This window comes from Hemibagrus wyckioides, linkage group LG09 (genome assembly GCF_019097595.1).
Source record: "Hemibagrus wyckioides isolate EC202008001 linkage group LG09, SWU_Hwy_1.0, whole genome shotgun sequence".
Lineage (NCBI taxonomy): Eukaryota > Metazoa > Chordata > Actinopteri > Siluriformes > Bagridae > Hemibagrus > Hemibagrus wyckioides.
Window position 1 is genome coordinate 1515486 of NC_080718.1, and position 20364 is coordinate 1535849.

Below are 20364 nucleotides of genomic sequence, written 5' to 3' on the forward strand. Positions count from 1 at the left end.
GCTGTACAGCGTCTGCCGAAGTGTTCCCTCCCACATTGCAGACTCCTCCCTCTCACATGTAATCACAGTATTCATTACTCTGATGAAGAGATTTGATATTAATGATTTTTAGAAGAGCATTTTAATAAAATATATCTTGAGTTTCATCTTCCCGTTATTTGCAGGAATTCTCTTATTTTGCCCACACTGAGGATGGTTTCACTGGCATTCAGGTAAGGGATTATTTATTGTGGCATTGCAAAATTGTGTTAATTGCAGTGACTAATTGTGTTTGTGTGTGTTAAGGATGTTGAGAGAAATCTTCAGCTGCTGCCTTATGCACATGATCCATCCAATACCTTTCTGGTAAACAAACCTTTACTCAAGCTGTTTTTACTGTAAGGAAAATGACAGAATGTTTGATGTGTTATTATGAAACACAAACACACACATCACACAAACACACACATCACACACAAACACACACACATCACACACAAACACACACATCACACACAAACACACACACATCACACACAAACACACACATCACACACAAACACACACATCACACACAAACACACACACATCACACACACACACCACACACAAACACACACACATCACACATAAACATACACATCTCCTTCTTTACAAGTTCTCATTTTGTTTTTCTTTTTTTGTATTTCTAGTCAGTGAACACTATTCTATCCTTCATCAGGAGGATAAGGGGCCCTGAAACTCAGCTCTGCTGGGTTTTATACAGATTTTTAACCAACGACTTAACACCTGAGCTGGTAAGAGTCTTATCAGTGCATTAAAAAGAATGCTATATTTGTAGTTTGACAACACAATCTATTTTATTGCATTTTCTTTTCTCATATTTTAACCCTGGCATTAACAGAGCTTGTCTTCTTTCTTTCCTAAAGTTAATGGGAGGATACTTGGACCACCTGCTGGAGTTCATCAACATGTGGGATGCAGATGAGGAGGAGCCTGAAGCAGAGAACTACTTCACAGAGCTTATTGTAAGTGTTGAATATCTTCTGATGCCACGATACACAAATTCTCACCATTGTATCTGTAAGACAGTGACATAATACTGGATTTGTGTGTGTGTGTGTGTGTGTAATTTGTTGATAGGGTCAGCTTACAGGCCTTATTGATGTATTCTACTCGCAGCCACGGTTAGGGATCTCCTCCAGCAGCACGTAAAGAAGATGATGAAGACTTTGGAGAGACTCTGAGCAATGTCTTTCCCTTACCCCCACACCTCCCCATTTCCCACCATAAACACACACAAACAATTTTTTTCACTAGTTAATTCCCTTTTAATACTTTTTTACATTTCATATTTTGTCCCTACATTGCTCAAGCTCTCCACAGGTAAGTATAAATTTATTTTGTAATTAAATTCTAACATTTTCAAATATTTTATATCGTTACTAACATTATTAACCCTCCTATTTTCATCCTCCTATTAAGCCCCCCATCACCCCCTCCTCCCTCATCCCTCTATGTAGATCTTCATCTGTAAATAGTTCAAAATCTGTAAATAGTTCAAAATCTGTAAATAGTTGCATCTTTTATTATAGTGTTTATTTAGTAATCTTTAATAAAATATTTGAATTTCATCTATTACAGCCTCCTTCTGATCATTTCTATGCATCAAAATCATTTCTATGCATCTTTTCAGCACAGACACATGAAATTCATTTCTCACTAAAATACAAATCCTTTTTAAAGAGTGTCAGAAACTTTTAATCATTCACTACAATGTGAAATGAAAATGACAATAAAATACAGATAGCCTTCAAAAATCCTTCAAGACCCAACCTGTCAGGATTAAAGTCTGAAATTCTAATTGTAAAGGATCAAAAATCTGAGATGATACCATCTTACACATTTTAGTGGATTTGTTTACATGGAATAGTATTGACAAATGCACAAGTTACTTCATTATAGTTGAACATCCTTAAATGAAGCTGTAACTTTATTATTAATAAAGAAGAAATATTTTTAAATCAGCAATTTTTTAAGGTATTTTCCTTAAACAATGCTTTATGTAAAAACACTTAGATTAGACGATAAGATGAGATGTACCTTTATCTGTACCAGAAATATTTCCTTCTTTTTTGTGTTATGCTACTAGGTATGAAATAAATGAAAACATTATTAGTAAGGCTTATAGAAACTTATGAACTGGTTCATTTGTGTTAATTCAGTTTTTTATTGTATCTTGTGCACTATATGTAAACTTTATGTAAAAGCAGAGCTAAATAAAAAAAATAAAATGCAATTTTTATGATCCCTCTTGTTTGTTTGTTTGTTTACATTTTCCATATTATGCTAGTATCTAAACTTATGATGTCAACTGCATTAGTGTTGGCAATTTTATATCCTTGTGTGTGTGTGTTGGGGGGTAAAAATGTAATGAATTAGTATGAAGTTCTTTATTAGTAAAAAGTATAGAAGGTTGTTTCTTGCCTTTACTTCTCCTGCTGTTGACCACGCCCCCTTTTACTTACATTTACATGGCATGTGATGCCTAATGTGATGTCACATTAATTGTGTTATAATTTATCACACAGTTTCACTGGTTAGACTTTCACTTCTTTATTTCTTATTTCTTCTTTATTTCTTTTATTTTAATAAACAATTGTAAGTCTCTGTGTTTTAAACTCCAGCTGTTTTTAAATAGTCTACAGGGGTACAGATCATTCAGTAAAACCTTTGTTAAATTGCCTGCATATGTTACAAAGGCATACACACCATTTGATTTTTGACTCCTTATGCATCAGAAGCATCAACATATTTAAATGTACAGAAAAAGTTACAGAATTCAATTTTTGCCACACTGCAGTTTTGGAAACAGAAAACAATGTGATTCTACTTTCAGTATCTAATCAGTTCCTCCAGGATTTTGTGATTCTGAGATCACAGAAATGAAAACAAGATCAAGCAAATTCAATTCAGTTCAATTTATTTGTATAGCGCTTTTAACAATTCTCTCAAGGCAGCTTTACAAAAGTATAGAAACATAGAAATAATGTTGAAATGAAAAAAGTTTAAAGTTAATCTAGAGTTTATCTAGAGATGTCCAGAATAACTCTAATCAGTTAAATATCATCACAAATAGATCTATTGGTTCTGCAGTATATCTGGTCTATATGTATAATTCTTCTTTCACCATTCTTCTTTTCAAATCCAAAAAAATACTTATTCAGGCCATCCATGTGTTACACTCTGAAAGCGTGAACCCTGTGCCTTAAAACCCATCAAATCATCCAAATTTCTATCTTTCTATCTTTAAGAATTTTACATTTTTCATCTCCTGAGATGAGGAGAAAATGAGAAATTATTTGATTTGGTTACTTTTTTACGTTGTGTCTTACTTTAGAAGTTTTTGAGAAATGTCGGAAAGACCATCTGCTATTGATAGCCGACTTCTTTAATATTTCGGTTCCATGACCCACTAGCAAGAATGTGGTTAAAGCCGCGTTGTATGAGGTACTAGTGGAGCAGCAGATCTTACCTGAGCGGGAGGTGCTTCCGGGCGTCGCTACTCGGCCACCTCAGGCTCCCAGCGCTGCGGGTGCCGATACGGAGCCTGGAAGTTGGTTGGGTGATGAAGCCTATTTTGAGCTGCTTCAGGCCGGCTCTGTAGATCCCGGGATGCAGTTTGGGGTTGCCAATAAAGCGGCAAGAGTGTAAGATGCAGTTGCTGCGCGATCGGGAGAAGGAGTTGGATGCGGATTGGAAGAACCTCGACCTGGCTGCTCCACGTCGAAAGCCAGTGCCTCTTCCACGGAAATTCTGCCCATCAGCAGCAGCATCCTCTGCCCCCACTGGGACTGATGTCTCCATCGCGCCAGCATCACCGCTAGCTCCGCTCCTGACCTTGCCAGTAAACCAGTGTAGTGGGTCGAAAACAAAGGTGTAAAGAGAGTGTACGTCTACAAGAAAAGTAGACATCCCACAAAACAGTGAAACAAGGTCACATGATGTTCAGTTTAATTTAGTAATGTTTTCTGTATTTTGCCCTAACTCTGAAAGTGTTTTATTTTGTGTCTCCTCTAGAGGGCGCTTAGCGCTTTTGAGACACTGAACTGCGGAGCTCAGGTCAGAGTTCATTAAACATCTCTAGAGCTCGCAGGTGAGCAAAATATGGTTTGTTAATCGCTTGAAACAACATTAAATAAGTCATGATGTTTTGTTATACATTTGAGTGCAGATAAATTTGTTTTGATGAAACGGTTGTTAGATTTTGTAAAGTGGTTGATTAATTTGTGTGATCCGTGAACAAATGTGTCAAGAAACAGTGACAGATAAGCAAGCAGGTACACAAAATGAGTTCATAGGTGTGTTTGAAGAATTTTATATATGGATTATAAGTACACGTGGACGTGGATGTGAGTTAAATGTCTGTTTTGCATCAGAGTTGAAACCAGTTTGAGTTGAGCCAAGATGGCGGCGAGTGTATTGTAGTTGAGCCAAAATGGCGGCGAGTTTATTGTAGTTGAGACAAAATGGCGGCGAGTGTATTGTAGTTGAGACAAAATGGCTACGTCCATGTGAAACACAGGGTGAAACGAAATGGCAGACCTGCTTAATGAAAAGGCAAAAATAGTTTTTATGTTTTGTTTATGATTATGTGGACAGTGAATAAGTGGATTTAAAAAAAAGGGAAAAACGTTTGTGATGTGAATTACTATTAATGATATGAATGTATAATGTAATGTATTGTTCATTTACATGTGCCATATTGAATCACAGACAGTCATGGACTATTTGAATACATGGACTTTATTAGAATACATGGCATTCACATCGAGTTTACATGGAGTTTGAGTTTTATTGTTTTAATTTTTGGTATTTTACAAACTGTTTGTTTTCTTGAAACTGAATACCTTCAATTCATGATAACATTATAAAAGAAAAGGGAAAGAATGCAGAGTTCATTAAACATCTCCAGAGCTCGCAGCATATTAATGTGTCTCTGATTTTTCTGCAGTATTGACACCACTGTGTATTCTACTTACTCAGTCGGGCGTCTTTGGTCTGAGACGGGTAACACCAGCCTGCTTTCGATGTTAGCCGACATGTTGGTTTAGTGCCTGTATTTAGAGAAGATGAAGCTGATACTTATTTTTCTGTGTTCGAGCGAATAGCCACAACGTTAAACTGGCCTAAAAGTTTGTGGATGCTGTTGTTGCAGTGTAAACTGTCAGGAAAAACTGAGGAAGCCTGCTCCGCTCTCACTCTTGAACAGAGTCTAGAATATGAAGTTGTTAAGGCTACTGTTCATGTGTATGAGTGCGTGCCTGACGCTTACAAAGTTTTAGAAACTCTTTTAGAGCAGACAGCTAAATCTGTGTAACCTTTCTGTTAAGAAATTGGCAGGGTGGCCTACATTTTTCCAGGAGGTTATCAAAGCCCTGATTACAAGATTCCCTGGTCTGTTTGCTGATATCCCATCTCATACAAAGTTAGGTGAGGTGATCGGGCAGCACCCATGTAGAACAACCCAAGCTAAGTGAACAATTATGAAGGATGAAACAGAGTAGTTACTTTAAATGTGGGTTAGCTGTCCATAGTGAGCCCTTGGTGTTCACCTTGTATTTTAGTGTCCAAGGCTGATGCCTCACATCGTTTTTGTACCGATTATCGACTCTTTCCCCTTCCTAGAACGGAGGATTGTGTAGATTGTGTTGGCACAGCCAGGTTTACTAGCAAGCTGGACCTGTTAAAAGGTTATCGGCAGGTACCCCTCACTTCATGGGCATCTGAGATTTCTGCCTTTGCTACCCCGGGCAACTTCCTCCAGTATACAGTCATGGCTTTTGGTCTCCGGAATGCCCCCTCCACATTTCAAAGACTCATGAATTGTGTATTGGGGAGGTCCCGAATTGTGCTGCTCACCTCGATGATGTGGAATCATATTCATGTATATTTGAATTGACATGATTTTTAGAAGAGCATTTTTGTGTAATATGTGCGCTGATAAAGAAACATCAACTAGTTTGCAAAGTGTTGCTGAGAAGAATCAAGAATTTCAACTGAAAAGACATGACTTTTGTCTGACATCTCTCTGTGCATGCGCACACGCAGACAAATACCACGAGAGTGTGCACTCGAATATGCTCTAGAACCGCTCTCGCAATACTTTAATGTCATATTATTAAACAATAAAAAAGGAGACTGACAGAATTATTATTTTTCAGAAAATGTTTATTGCACAAATATTTTGATAATTTTATATCATCTTATAGTTTTATAATTTAATACCTTATGAAGTCAATAATACTAATGTAATATTGTATTTGTCATAAAATACTGAGACAGGAAGCAGTCACATTACAAGAACGAACAACGTGAATCCAAAGACTTGTTATATAAACTAATCTTTTCTGTTTCCGGCTCAGACTGCGTTGCCATACGGGGCTGTCACGTGATGAACAAACTGATTCGAACCGAAGGCGCAGGAGATGAATCATTCTGTTGGGTATACAGGAGACGGCACGGCATAGCTTAGTTTAGGATGTTACGTGACAAAAGAACGAACGAATTCGACCCAAAAAATCCGGAGGTGAGGTGATGAAGTAACAGACTGCATAGCCTCAAGACACAGGTATGCTATTACTTATAATATGACAGTTCTTTCTTATCCGAAATGTGATCAATATGTGTGTAAGTAGATGTGTTAGGGAATTAACATGGAACATTTTAATTACATTCTGCTGAAGTGAACGAAATGACTCGAAAAAAGATTCGTTCATTTTGCTGAACGAGATTCAAAGAACCGAATCAGTAAAATGATCCGAACTTCCCATCACTAGTGTGTGTGTGTGTGTGTGTGTGTGTGTGTGTGTGTGTGTGAGAGAGAGAGAGAGAGACGTCAGCTAGAGTGAGTGAAGAGGTTTGTTTTTTTTAAGTCATATCGTCTTTAAACTGATATTTAAGCAGAGCACACACGCTGGTTCATTTAGATTTCATATTTTAACTGTAACTTCATTTTGTGTTTATTATTCGATAATTTTTTGCAATAGTTTAAGCATGTATAGTTTATATATATGTAACGGAGGCTTGCGCTAGGTGCCGTGCAGCGAGTTGTATAAAGCATGTTTCAACTTGCTTATAAGTCACCTTGCTTTTACTACCTTTACTCCACTGATCTCAGTAGTATTATAAGCTGCACTTTAGCTTATTTGTTAGCGCGCCCGAGCTTAAGTGTGCTATAACTTTTCATGCTGATAAGTATTGTAGTTTATTTTATATTAATTTTTAAATGCATTTGTTATGGACTTCACTTCCTGCACACGCTAGAAACATGGTTCCAACGTTAAAATGTTGCTCATGTTGTGCTTAAGTGTGCTATTATGTTTCATGCTGAAGTATTATAGTTTATTTTATATGCATTTTTAAATGCATTACGGACTTCAGACCGCTACTCTGTGTGTGTGTGTGTGTGTGTGTGTGTGTGTGTGTGTGTGTGTGTGTGTGTGTAAAGTGAGGGAAGAGGTTGGGCATTGTCTTTAAACTGTTCCCAGCGCACACACTAGTTCGTTTAGATTTCATATTTGAACTGTGACTTTAGTTTGTATATTATTTGAGAATGTCTTGCAATAGTTTAAGCATATTTAGCGTGTATATCATATATTGTGCATTTGACGGTGGCTAGTGGTAGTGCATGTAAAGTATTAGTACCACTGATATCAATGACGTTACAAGTTTAGCTTATTTGGTAGAGCGTCCGCCTCCCATGCTGGAGACCTGGGTTCGAGGAATGTCTTGCAATAGTTTAAGCATGTATAGCTTTTATATTTGTAACGGAGCGTAGCATTACGTGCTGTGATGTAAACCTCATTTTAATAAGTTAACTTGCCAGTAATGGCTTTCATCGCTTCTGGTACTTTGTTAGCGCGTTCGCCTCCCATGCTGGAGACCCGCTCGGAGTTGTATTTATATATTATTTCAGAAGCTTTTATATAGCTTTTATATTTGTAACGTTCATCGCTTGTGGCACTTTGTTAACGCGCCCACCTCCCATGCTGGAGACCCGTGTAAAATATTGTAAAATATTAGTACCACTGATGTCAATAACATTACAAGCTGCAGTTTAGCTTATTTGGTAGAGCGCCCGCCTCCCATGCTGGAGACCCGGTCGGAGTGGTATTTATATATTATTTGAGAATGTTTTGCAATAGTTTAAGCAACATATCGCTTAAACGGTAATAGCTAGAAACATGCTAAAAAAACAACGCTAAAATGCTGCTTAGGTATGCTATTACTTTTCATGCTGATAAGTATTATAGTTTATTTTAGATGGATTTTTAAATGTATTGTATTTCAAGTGTGTGTGTGTGTGTGTGTGTGTGTGTGTGTGTGTGACGTCAGCTGGAGTGAGGGAGGAGAGTTTTTTTAAATTATTTGAGCATGTCTTGCAATAGTTTAAGCAACATATTCGCAATCACACTCGCATTTTCTTCTGGAAATGCAACATTCTAATGCAAAATGCTATTGGTTTCATTCAGAAAAACACAAATGCCGAGCTACAGCTAGCACTAGCTAGCCAAATAGCTAATGCAAAATACTATTGGTTTCATTCAGAAAAACACAATTGCCAAGCTATAGCTAGCACTAGCAACGTTTTTGGGCCCCACAGTGTTGGTGTGCTCCAGATGGCAGGACCCTGCCATGTTAGAACACCTGTACAGGTGTGTGTATGTGTGTGCGTCTGTGTGTGTACAGATGTATGTGTGTGTGTACAGATGTGTGTGTGTGTACAGATGTGTGTGTGTGTGTGCATGTGTGTGTGTGTGCATGTGTGTGTGTGTGTGTATGCACGTACACAGACAGGTGCACTTTTTTGTGTAGCCAGTCTGCGTCTGCCATGTATTTTGGGATGTAGGAACTCCCATGTACAAAGAGTAAGCATCCTGACTAGGATTTTAAGATATGAGCGACTCAGCCCCATGAGGCCTCACTCAGTTTTTGTGCTAAAACATGTTCACACTGGTCTTAATGGTTTAATCCCAGCCTACACATCTGAGTGAATGTCACGATTAGCTGATTTCTATGAACAGTTATCACATGAAGTGAAGTTATTAGGTGTTTTTTCTCCTCATGCTGCTTTTTTTTGTCAGACTGACAGACTAGCCAAATAGAATCAGAAATCAGAATCAGAAAAGGTTTTATTGCCGGGTACAGCAAAGGGTTAGCAAAGAGCACTTTACAGTACTAGGAATTTGTCTTGGTGTCAGGTGCGAACATTTACACAGGTATGAGATGTCTGTACAAATGTACACAATTTTAGAATAGAGCTAGAATAAGTTAAATAAATACTGTATAAAGTGACATGCAGGAGAAGTAGTGCAATTTAGAATGTAAAAAGTGAAAGTGACTGTCCAAACATTACAGATGTGAAGTATGTACACAATCTCGCTAATGCAAAATGCTATTGGTTTCATTCGGAAACACACAAATGTCGAGCTATAGCTAGCACTAGCTAGCCAAATTGCTAATGCAAAATGCTATTGGTTTCATTCAGAAAAACACAAATGTCGAGCTATAGCTAGCACTAGCTAGCCAAATTGCTAATGCAAAATGCTATTTGTTTCATTCGGAAAAACACATGTCGAGCTATAGCTAGCACTAGCTAGCGAAATAGCTAATGCAAAATGCTACCGGTTTCATTCAGAAAAAAAAGAATGCCGAGCTATAGCTAGCACTAGCTAGCACAATAGCTCATGCAACATGCTATTGGTTTCATTCAGACAAACGCGAATGCCGAGCTGCAGCTAGCACTAACTTGCCAAATAGCTACTGCAAAATGCTATCGTTTTCATTCAGAAAAACGCGAATGCCGAGCTACAGCTAGCACTAGCTAGCCAAATAGCTACTGCAAAATGCTATCGGTTTCATTCAGAAAAACACGAATGCCGAGCTATATCTAGCACTAGCTAGCGAAATAGCTAATGCAAAATGCTATTGGTTTCATTCAGAAAAACATGAATGCTTCCGCCTCACATGCTGGAGACCTGGGTTCGAGACCTGCTCGGAGTTGTATTTATATATTATTTCAGAAGTTCTCAGAACAGTTTATATATTTATATATATATATATACAGTGAAACCTTGACTTACGAGTGACTCAACTTACGAGTTTTCCGAGATACGAGCCGTCACTCGCTCAATTTTTTGCTTTAAGATATGAGCCGAGATCTGAGTTACAAGCGAGCGAGCTTACGCCACCCGCCACTTGGTAGCCCAGCGAGCGGTCAGTTCACGTGGTTATCACTCCAGGTCGTGCGTTGGCGCTGTGTAACGACACTTCCTCACTCATTTTCCAAACATTTTGAAAGGGAGGAAGAAACAAACCTCCTTGGACAGGTTTTTATTGAAACGCCCTGCAAGTGAAAGGGCGTGGCGAAAAAGGCAAAAGTCAGAGATGAAGATGATTAGGTGAAGTGAAAAAAAAATAAAAAAGTAGCAATAAAGTGTAGCATAGTGTGTAAGTTAAATTTAGCAATTAATTGTAGCATTAAGTGTGTAGCGAGTAAGTTAAGTTAAGCGATAGAGCACGAAATGAAAAACGCCACCCTCCTCCTCCAATCTCCTCCACCTCCGCCATCATCTTCGTCTGATCTTCAACGTAAATACACTTAATGAAACCAGTTTATTTCTTTACATTCTCTTTTATTATGTATTATTATTGTTTTATACATTATTTGTTATTTATAAAGTACATTTTTCTTATTTAAAAAACACGTAACAAAAAAAATTGGTGTGAAAAAAAAATATTGGTTTATTTTATATGGATTTTAAATGTATTTTTCAAGGACTTCAGACCGCTACCGTGTGTGTGTGTGTGTGTGTGTGTGTGTGTGTGTGTGTGTGTGTGTGACATCAGCTAGAGTGAGGGAAGAGGTGTTTTTTAAGGACACATCATCTTTAAACTGTTCCTACAGCTTGAATTCTTACTCTACAGCCACATAAACTACCTTAAACTTTTTAAACTGTGACTTTAGCTTTTAAATATTATTTGAGCATGTCTTGCAATAGTTTAAGCAACATATTCGCAATCACACTCGCATTTTCTCCTGGAAATGCAACATTGCAACATTGCTTACGCAATCACACTCTTGTTATCGTCACTATTTTTTATCATTATTATTATTATTATTACGGTTCCTGGACTCTTTACTAGTCCTAAACGGTAATAGCTAGAAACATGGTTCCAACGCTAAAATGTTGCCCATGTTATGCTTATGTGTGCTATTACTTTTCATGCTGATAAGTATTGTAGTTTATTTTATATTAATTTGTACATGCATTTTTCACGGACTTCACTTCCTGGTTTCTGTACAGTTCGGTCTTTCTCTGAGATTTTCAGTAGGTGCCGTAAACGAGCATCTGAAGATGTCGTAAACAAGCATGTAAAAGGTTACTAGTCCTAAACGGTAATGGCTAGAAACATGGTTCCAACGCTACAGTGCTGCTTATGTGTGCTATTACTTTGCATGCTGATAAGTATTATAGTTATTTATATGGATTTGTAAATGTATTATTCCCGGACTTCAGACCGCTGCTGTGTGTGTGTGTGTGTGTGTGTGTGTGTGTGTGTGTGTGTGACGTCAGCTAGCGTGAGTGAAGAGGTTTGTTTTTTTAAGTTGTATCCAACGCTAAAATGTTGCTCATTTTGTGCTTAAGTGTGCTATTACTTTTCATGCTGATAAGTATTATAGTTTATTTTATATTAATTTTTAAATGCAATACGTACTTCAGACCGCTACTGTGTGTGTGTGTGTGTGTGTGTGTGTGTGTGTGAGAGAGACATCTGCCAGAGTGAGGGAAGATTTTTTTTTTTTTTTAAAGGACGCATCGTCTTTAAACTGTTTCTAGCGCACACACTAACTGTGACTTTAGTTTATATTCATTATTTGAGAATGTCTTGCAATAGTTTAAGCATATTTAGCATGTATATATTTAACGTAGGCTATCGGTAGGGTTACATGTTGTGCATGTAAACTATTAGTACCATTGATCTCAATAATGATTCAATCTGCAGTTTAGCTTATTTGGTAGAGTGCCCGCTGGAGACTCGGGTTCGAGACCCGCTCTGAGTTGTATTTATATATTATTTGAGGATTTGCATGTATTTGCAAGTAACATAAAGTAACATATCGCTTAAACGGTAATAGCTAGAAACATGGTTCCAACGCTGAAATGCTGCTTAGGTGTGCTATTACGTTTCATGCTGATAAGTATTATAGTTTATTTTATATGAATTATTAAATGCAATACGTACTTCAGACCGCTACTGTGTGTGGGTGTGTGTGTGTGTGTGTGTGTGTGACGTCAGCTAGAGTGAGGAAGAGGTTGGATGCATCATCTTTAAACTGTTCCCAGCGCACACACTAGTTTAGATTTCATATTTTAACTGTGACTTTAGTTTGTATATATTATTTGAGAATGTATTGCAATAGTTTAAGCATGTATAGCTTTTATATTTGTAACGGAGTGTAGTGCTACGTGCTGTGATGTAAACCTCATCTTAAGTTTACTTGCCAGTGAAAGCTTTCATCGCTTGTGGTACATTGTTAGTGCACCCGCCTCCCATGCGCGAGACCCGCTCAGAGTTGTCTTTATATATTATTTCAGAAGTTCTCGCAATAGTTTAAGCAACATATCTCATATATATATATATATATATATATATTAGTTCCAACGCTAAAATGTTGCTCATGTTGTGCTTAAGTGTGCTATTATTTGGTAATTATGTGGTAGAGCACCCACTTCCCATGCTGGAGACCCGGGTTCGAGACCCGCTCAGAGTTGTATTTATATATTATTTCAGAATTTCTTGCAATAGTTTAAGCAACATATCGCTTAAACGGTAATAGCAACAATGTATTTTTCACGGACTTCAGACCGCTACTGTGTGTGTGTGTGTCGTCAGCTAGAGTGAGTGAAGAGGTTTCGGGCTTCGTACGGACATGTAAGCATGGTCAGCCAGCCAATCAAAGCTCCCCCGGGAAATCGGGGAAATCTTTCTCGGCCAATCACATCGGCCCGTTACATCCGTTACATGTTTCTTCCCCAATCCCTGCGCTGAAAAGATGGACAGACAATGATGGCCACGCCCATCCGAGCCAATCGAATCTCTCGCAATTTGATCATTCTCCGCTAATCGCGTTCGTTCGCGCCGATGGGCCTGCCCACGGAAACGGATGAATCCGCCAATCAAATCGTGCACGCGCAGTGACGTGTCATTCAAGTTACGTGTTTTCACCTGCAGTGTGTGTTTTCGTATATCGCGTTTTTACCTGTTTATTTTAATAACTTTTGGAGTATTATAATCATGTGCTGTGATTAACCTTAATTTTTAGGAGGATTTGGAACATTATACCGCCCCAGGTAAGACCTGTTTTTTGTTTAAATCCATGCCTCAATGTGTATCATGTATTGATATGCGTTATAAGTATACAAAAAAATTATTCATCATAGTGTACTGGTATTATTCATCATAGTGTACTGGTATTATTCATCATAGTGTACTGGTATTATTCATCATAGTGTACTGGTATTATTCATCATAGTGTATTATTATTATAGTCTGCATTATTATGTACAATTTATAATATAAGAGGGCTGGAAATTGTACGGAATTGCATGTTGTTCGTTTTTATTTATTTAATTATGATATTATTCAATTCAACATGCTGAATTTAACTTTCACAGATTTTCAACTACTAAAGCCTCAAAAATCAAAAGGCCATGGCAGTTTTCCAGCACAGGTGTGTGTCCCTCTGCAGCTGGGGACAGACCTGCTCCTCACCAGAGGGTATGTATAGAAAAGACAAAGCCATACCGTGTAATCTTTAGGTTTTGTGCCAACTGACAGTGTTTTTTTTTTAATGTTACAGATAAGTAAATGTCCAGTGCAGGCCTGTGGACACATGACTTTTTTCAGATTCTCCCGCTCAAGTTATTGAGGAGAATTTGGTATGTAAATATCTCAGTATATTACATCTGAAATATCTCACCTAAACTCTTTACCCACTGCTTAAATTTTACTGCCATATATGTAGACTGTTAATGTATATTTTTTTCATCATGTTTTACGCATACTGGCGCAAACTGGTGCTGTTTCCATCGAGCCCAGCACTTTTATCAAGCATGGTCCCCACACCGAACCCACATTCGGACCCTGGACATGGACCCTGGAGCCTCAGCAACCAGCACTCCCCAGCCCAGCAGCGCTCCACCCTACTTGATGGTCCATCAACCAAGCCGTGTTCCTCCAACAGCATTTCAACCACCTGTGCCACGTCAACCACGTGCATACATTAGGTGAAGGCCGACACTTGCAGAAAGTGTGGTTGTTCTAGGACATCAGCAACTGGACATAGCCAAGACAAGGCCAGAATTTATTGTCCAGTGACAGAGATGATGACAGAACAACAGTTGCTCAAAAAAATAAAGAAAATATAGATATGTTGCATATAGCACTTGTATTCTTACAAAGTTACATGTATTTTATATTTAAATATTTGATGTTTAAATAGTATTTTTCTGTTTTGTTTGTAGTTTAATATATTGCTATTTTATAATGTGTCACTTGTATTTATTATTAGGGTACATGTATTAAATAATGTATTATTTGAATTGTATTTGCACATTATTCAACTGCTGCTATACGTACTGTATTGTCTCTTTGCACTGTCTTTTGTCTTGCACTGTTTGCACCAAGTTGCACACGATGTCCTTTATGAAGCTAGGACAGCTTACTTTCCGTCCTTAGCTCTGTGTTTTGTAATTATGTTATGTTGTTTATGTAGCACCAGGGTCCTGGAGAAACATGGTCTCATTTCACTGTGTACTGCATCAGCTATATGTGGTCAAAAGGACAATAAAAGATTCTTGACCTGACTTGAATGTATTCTTTGTTTTATCATTATAAGTTTATTTAGGTGTGTGCTTCAACATATATATTTAATAATATAAATATTGTTAGGTTTTTGTTTTAATTAAAAAAATTACAAAACAGGTGCATATAAATCACATGTGGCACTCTGTCTCTCCTTTGCTTTCTTTCTTTTCTTCTCTCTTTTCTTCCTTCCCCTCCTTCCCCATTTTTTTCCTTTCTTCCCCACCCGAAGCAGACTATTGAACTTTGGCGCAGCTAGTAGAGCGGTGGACTGTAGGTGCTTACAAATGAACATCCTTAGGTTGCCGTTTCAAATCCGGCTCGAAGGATGGCGTTTACCAGCCTCCGGGAAGCACGCCGTTTGTGTGCTGCCACTAGCTCTGGCCGGGAATCGACCCTGGGCCGCCCCAGCGAGCTCGCCGAATCCTAGCCATTAGACCACCAGGGAGACACAGACAGGTTTGTGGGCCTCGTGCGGCTGGGTGCAGCACCCAGGATTGGCCTCTAGTGGCGATTTACGGCAATTCCAGATGAGTTACACCTGAGGAAACAGCAGTTTAAACAAATTCGCTTTAAGATCAACAGACTGTCTCAAAAGACTTAAAAGAGGTCTAAGCTGCAGGGTCTCCAGTTTGCAGTCTGTCCAGAGTCCCCGTGCATGTACACCTGGTGTTCTCCGGTTTCCTCTCACCACCAAAAGACACGCCAGTAGGTGGATCGGCTGAAACAAATTGCTATTGGGTATGAGTGAGTGCGTGAATGTGTTTGCACAGTGCCCTGTGATGAGCTGGCGAGCCATGCAGGGTGTACTGCTCACCGATCAGGTCTAGACAAGAACAGGTATCTCTGTCCTATGGAAAAGCTTTGACGTGCAGCGATGCACACAAATGTTCACATCTGACCGTTTTGGCCCATCGCTTTTGAGGTGCCTGGTGGACAGAGTGAAACCCTGCGCATTAGGTCCTCTCTGTATTTACTTAGTTTAAGTCAACGCACCGGCGAGGGCGGCCACGCGTAGAAACCTGAGATTGCAAACAGGATTGTAAAGTTTGTCGGTGAAGAAGGGTCCAACATCGATAAGCATGTTTATAGGCCCCAGTAAATCTGGCCTAGCGCCCCTGAAACCGCTGCGCTACGTGGCTCGTAACAGACAAAATCGCCAGGGGTCCCGTTTGCCAGGTCGCTGCCAAAAGGCAGCTCTGAGCCCTCCCTTCGATAGCTCAGCTGGTAGAGCGGAGGACTGTAGGTGCTTACAAATGGACATCCTTAGGTCGCTGGTTCAAATCCGGCTCGAAGGACGGCTTTTACCAGCCTCTGGGAAACGCGCCGTTTCAGTGCATCGGCTTCTTGCGGCCGCTAGCTCTGGCCGGGCGCGAAAAGGAGCTCGTTTCCCTGACCGGGAATCGAACCCGGGCCGCGGCGGTGAGAGCGCCGAATCCTAGCCACTAGACCACCAGGGAGACTTGGACAGGCCGGTGGGCCTCGTGCGGCTGGGCGCAGCACCCAGGATTGGCCTCTAGTGCCGATTTACGCCAATTCCAGATGAGTTACACCTGAGGAAACAGCAGTTTAAACAAATTCACTTTAAGATCAACAGAATGTCTGCACAGACTGTCTCAAAAGACTTAAAAGAGGTCCCACCTCTCAGCTGCAGGGTCACAAGTTTGCAGTCTGTCCGGAGTCCCTGTGTGTGTACACCCGGTGTTCTCCGGTTTCATCTCACCTCCAAACGACACGCCAGTAGGTGGATCAGCTGAAACAAATTGCTATTAGGTATGAGCGAGTGCGTGAATGTGTTTGCACAGTGATGAGCTGGCGAGCCATACGGGGTGTACTGCTCACCGATCAGGTCTAGACAAGAACAGGTATTTCTGTCCTATGGAAAAGCTTTGACATGCAGCGAAGCACGCAAACGTTCACATCTGAAGGTTTTGGCCCATCGCTTTTGAGGCGCCTGGTGGACAGCGTGAAACCCTGTGCATTAGATAGATAGATAGATGTATGTACAACAGTAACAGATAATATACATATATTATATAGTATGTATAAATATAGTATATGTAAATGTATATAAATAGATAGACAAATAGATAATACTAGGTGTAATCTATGAAATGGACAATATGTACAATAATTATATTACACACTGAGAAAAAATTATATTATAACAGAATGTACAACAGAATGTTTAACAGTGAAAAATATTATATTAACAGAATGTACAGAGTGGAGCAGAACTGTAAAGTGGTAAGTGTAGAAAGACATGAGTGTCCTAGTGGTGTAGTGTAGAGTTCAGTAGATTTATGGTTGAAGGAAAAAAACTGGCCCTAAACCTACTGGTTCTGGTGAGGATGGACCTGTATCTCCTCCTGGATGGAAGGTTGAACAGTTTGTGACTCGGGTGGGAGGAGTCTTTGATTATTTTGTGTGTTCTGCGCAGACATCTACTGTGGTGAAGAGACCCAATGGCAGGTAGTTGGGTGCCAATGACGTGTTGGGCGGTTTTCACAACCCTTTGCAGAGATTTCTTTTCACACATCGTGGAGCTGCCATGCCACACTGTGATGCAGCTCGTCAAGATGCTCTCAATGATGCAGGGGTAAAAGTTGGTCAGGATCTTGGGGGATAGGTGAACTTTCTTCAGTCTCCTTAGGAAGTAAAGACCCTATTGTGCCTTCCGAAACAGAGTTGAGGTGTTCAGATGCCAGGACAGATCCTCAGAGATGTGGACACCCAGGAACTTAAAGCTGGAGACACGCTCTACTTCAGACCCATTGATGTAAATAGGGGAGTGTCTGCTGCTGTTAGATATCCGGAAGGTCTGGAGAAAGTGCAGGCCACTCCATTTGAGGTACCCCAGCCTCCAGCAGCTGTTCCCTAATGATGCGACCTCGATGAGCTGTAGGATTGTCGTCCATGATGAAGAAATTAGGCCTGTATTGGTCATGCAGGGGCACAATGACTGGATTAATGATGTTATTCAGGTAGTACTGGCTTGTCACTGTACCATTCACAAGATGTAGGGCAGTTCTGTATTGAGTAGACACACCTGCCCAGACTGTAACACCACCACAGCAGTGGCTGATGCATAGCGCTCTCCTTGACGTCTCCAACATCGTTGGCAGCCATCATTTCTGCTCAACGTGAATTGACTTTCATCAGAGAACAGCACTGAGGTCCACTGGTCCCTTGTCCAGCGTAAATGCTCCCTGGCCCGACGCCTGTGCCTGGTGGTGTGGTCAGGTACCCTTGCAGGTCGTCTAGCACGCAGACCACATTGATGTAAACGGTTTCAAATGGTCTGACATGACACTTGGGTGCCTCTTACCTCCCTTAAATGTGCCTGGAGTTGAGTGGCATTCATCATCCGGTTCCGCAGGGCACTGTTCACAATGAAGCGGTCATCAACGTGGGATGTGGACAAAGGACGTCCACTTCTATGCCTTTCTGTGATTCTTCCAGTCTCTCTGTATCTCTGTTGCAACCTGCTGATGACACTCTGTGACACTCTAAGCTCAGTGGCCACTTCCCTCTGAGAACATCCTGTTTGAAGCCTCGCAACGGCGAGGTACTGTTGGTCAATTGTTAGGTGTGGTCTTGGTCTCATGATGTCAAAATGTAAACAGCATGATGAAGAGGACTGTTTAAATACCAATTCTAATTGAACCAGAAAATGTATTGGTCAATTCATGGATCAAACACCAGTTGTGAATTTTGCCGTTAAGCACCTTGTTAGAAAACAGCAAGTTATGCAAAAAGTACTGAAACACTGAACAGTTGGACATGTGCATTCAAAAGTGTAGAGAAGGTCAAATTAAGTTCACCTGTAAAGGTTATAGTGCATTTTAGGTGCATCCTGAAATTTCACCCGAAAGCCGAATATCCTTAACTTTTTTTAAAATTTATATTATTAAATCTATATTTAATAATATAAATATTGATAGTTTTTCGTTTATAGATTTCTATACTTTGTTAGTATTTTATAATAATTTATCACTTATGTATATTGTTATGGTGTGTGTCTTGGGCTGTATTATTCTTATCTTTGAAAAAAAAAAGACAATATTTCTAACAGTAGGTCGTACTGAGAAGCCATATTTTGCAGATAATTAAATAATCGAAGTCAACTAACTACACAGGACTTAGAACTTGACTCATTTTGACAGCAGGACTGTTTCTGTAGACTAACAGTTGCCATTTCAAAACAGAATGCAATATTTAATCCTTGTCTGAGGTGGGATTCGAGCCGGGTCGCTGTGGATGGGAGGGGGACTTGAATTTTTATTGATTTTTTTTGTAAAAAAGCACATTTTTAAATAAAAATTTACAAAACAGGCGTATATAAATCACACGTGGCATTCTGTCTCTCTTTTGTTTTCTTCCTCTTTCTTTTCTTCTCTTTTTTTCTCTTTTTCTCTCTTTCCCCTTCTTCCCCATTTTTTTCCTTTCTTCCCCACCCGAAACAGACTATTGTTCCCCAGCTTCAAGCTACTAATGCTACAATTAGTCTGTTTCTTCACAAATTAACTAGCTAACTAACTCACTAAGGTTTAAGCATTAGAAAGAAAGGAGAGGAAAACTTACAAGGTCTCTCTCTCTCTCTCTCTCTCTCTCTTTCTCTCTACCTATCTACTAATTAATAAACTTGGCCATTTTAATGTTGTAGATTTAACAGAAAATATTAGTTGTAATTGAACTTACATGAAACTCATTTATTGCAGAACCTGTGGATTTGCAGGGAGAATCATCAGATACTCCCTCAGTCCTCCAGGTAGGTGTCAGTAAAATATTTCAACTACATTTGAAACGTGTAGGCTGCTTTTGTCTAAGGGTGTGTGTGTGTGTGTGTGTGTGTGTGTGTGTGTGTGTGTGTGTGCGTTAAGGTTGTTGAGCCAATCCTGCCGCTGCTGCCCACAGAAACTCACTCCACATCTTCAGCTGTTGTTCTGGTAACCAAACCTGTCATTTATTTACTAAATCTGATCGCTCGGTTTTACAAGTGACAGAATGTTTGAAAGTGTTAGTGTGAAACTGCTATGATAAAAAGCACTAATGATCTTCATGTTCTACTTTTCACAGCCCCTCAGTGCTGGTGAGCTGAACAGCACCTGCTGTAATGTTGACTACAACACTGCAGACTCCTCCATCTCCCAGTCTGGGGTATTGTACAGTGCTGTAGCTGAGATACAAACACACACACATCCTTCTTTACAAGTTCTAATGTTTAGTTTTGTTTCTTTATTTCTAGCAAGTGGACCTTAGGAGAGACATCCTCAGGTTTATAAGGAGTCCAGAGAGTCGTCTCTGCTGGCATGAAACTGCACACTGCTGGACGCTCGAGGTAATCACAGTATTTCTTACTCTCATGAAGAGGTTCCACTTTAACGATTATTAAAAGAGAACTTAAATGAAATGCGGTTGTAGATCTTGAGTTTCATCTAATTGTCGTTTGCA

At 39.6% G+C, this 20364-nt stretch overlaps 2 non-coding genes across 2 annotated transcripts; one reads left to right on the forward strand and one right to left on the reverse strand.

Annotated features, from left to right (window-relative positions):
• Positions 1–16119: 16119 nt before the first annotated feature.
• On the forward strand, positions 16120–16208 carry trnay-gua (transfer RNA tyrosine (anticodon GUA)). The gene is given in 2 exon segments: positions 16120–16156; positions 16173–16208. It is a non-coding gene; the product is annotated as a tRNA-Tyr (tRNA).
• A 90-nt stretch (positions 16209–16298) lies between these two features.
• trnae-cuc (transfer RNA glutamic acid (anticodon CUC)) lies at positions 16299–16370 on the reverse strand. Its single transcript has one exon. It is a non-coding gene; the product is annotated as a tRNA-Glu (tRNA).
• Positions 16371–20364: the final 3994 nt, after the last annotated feature.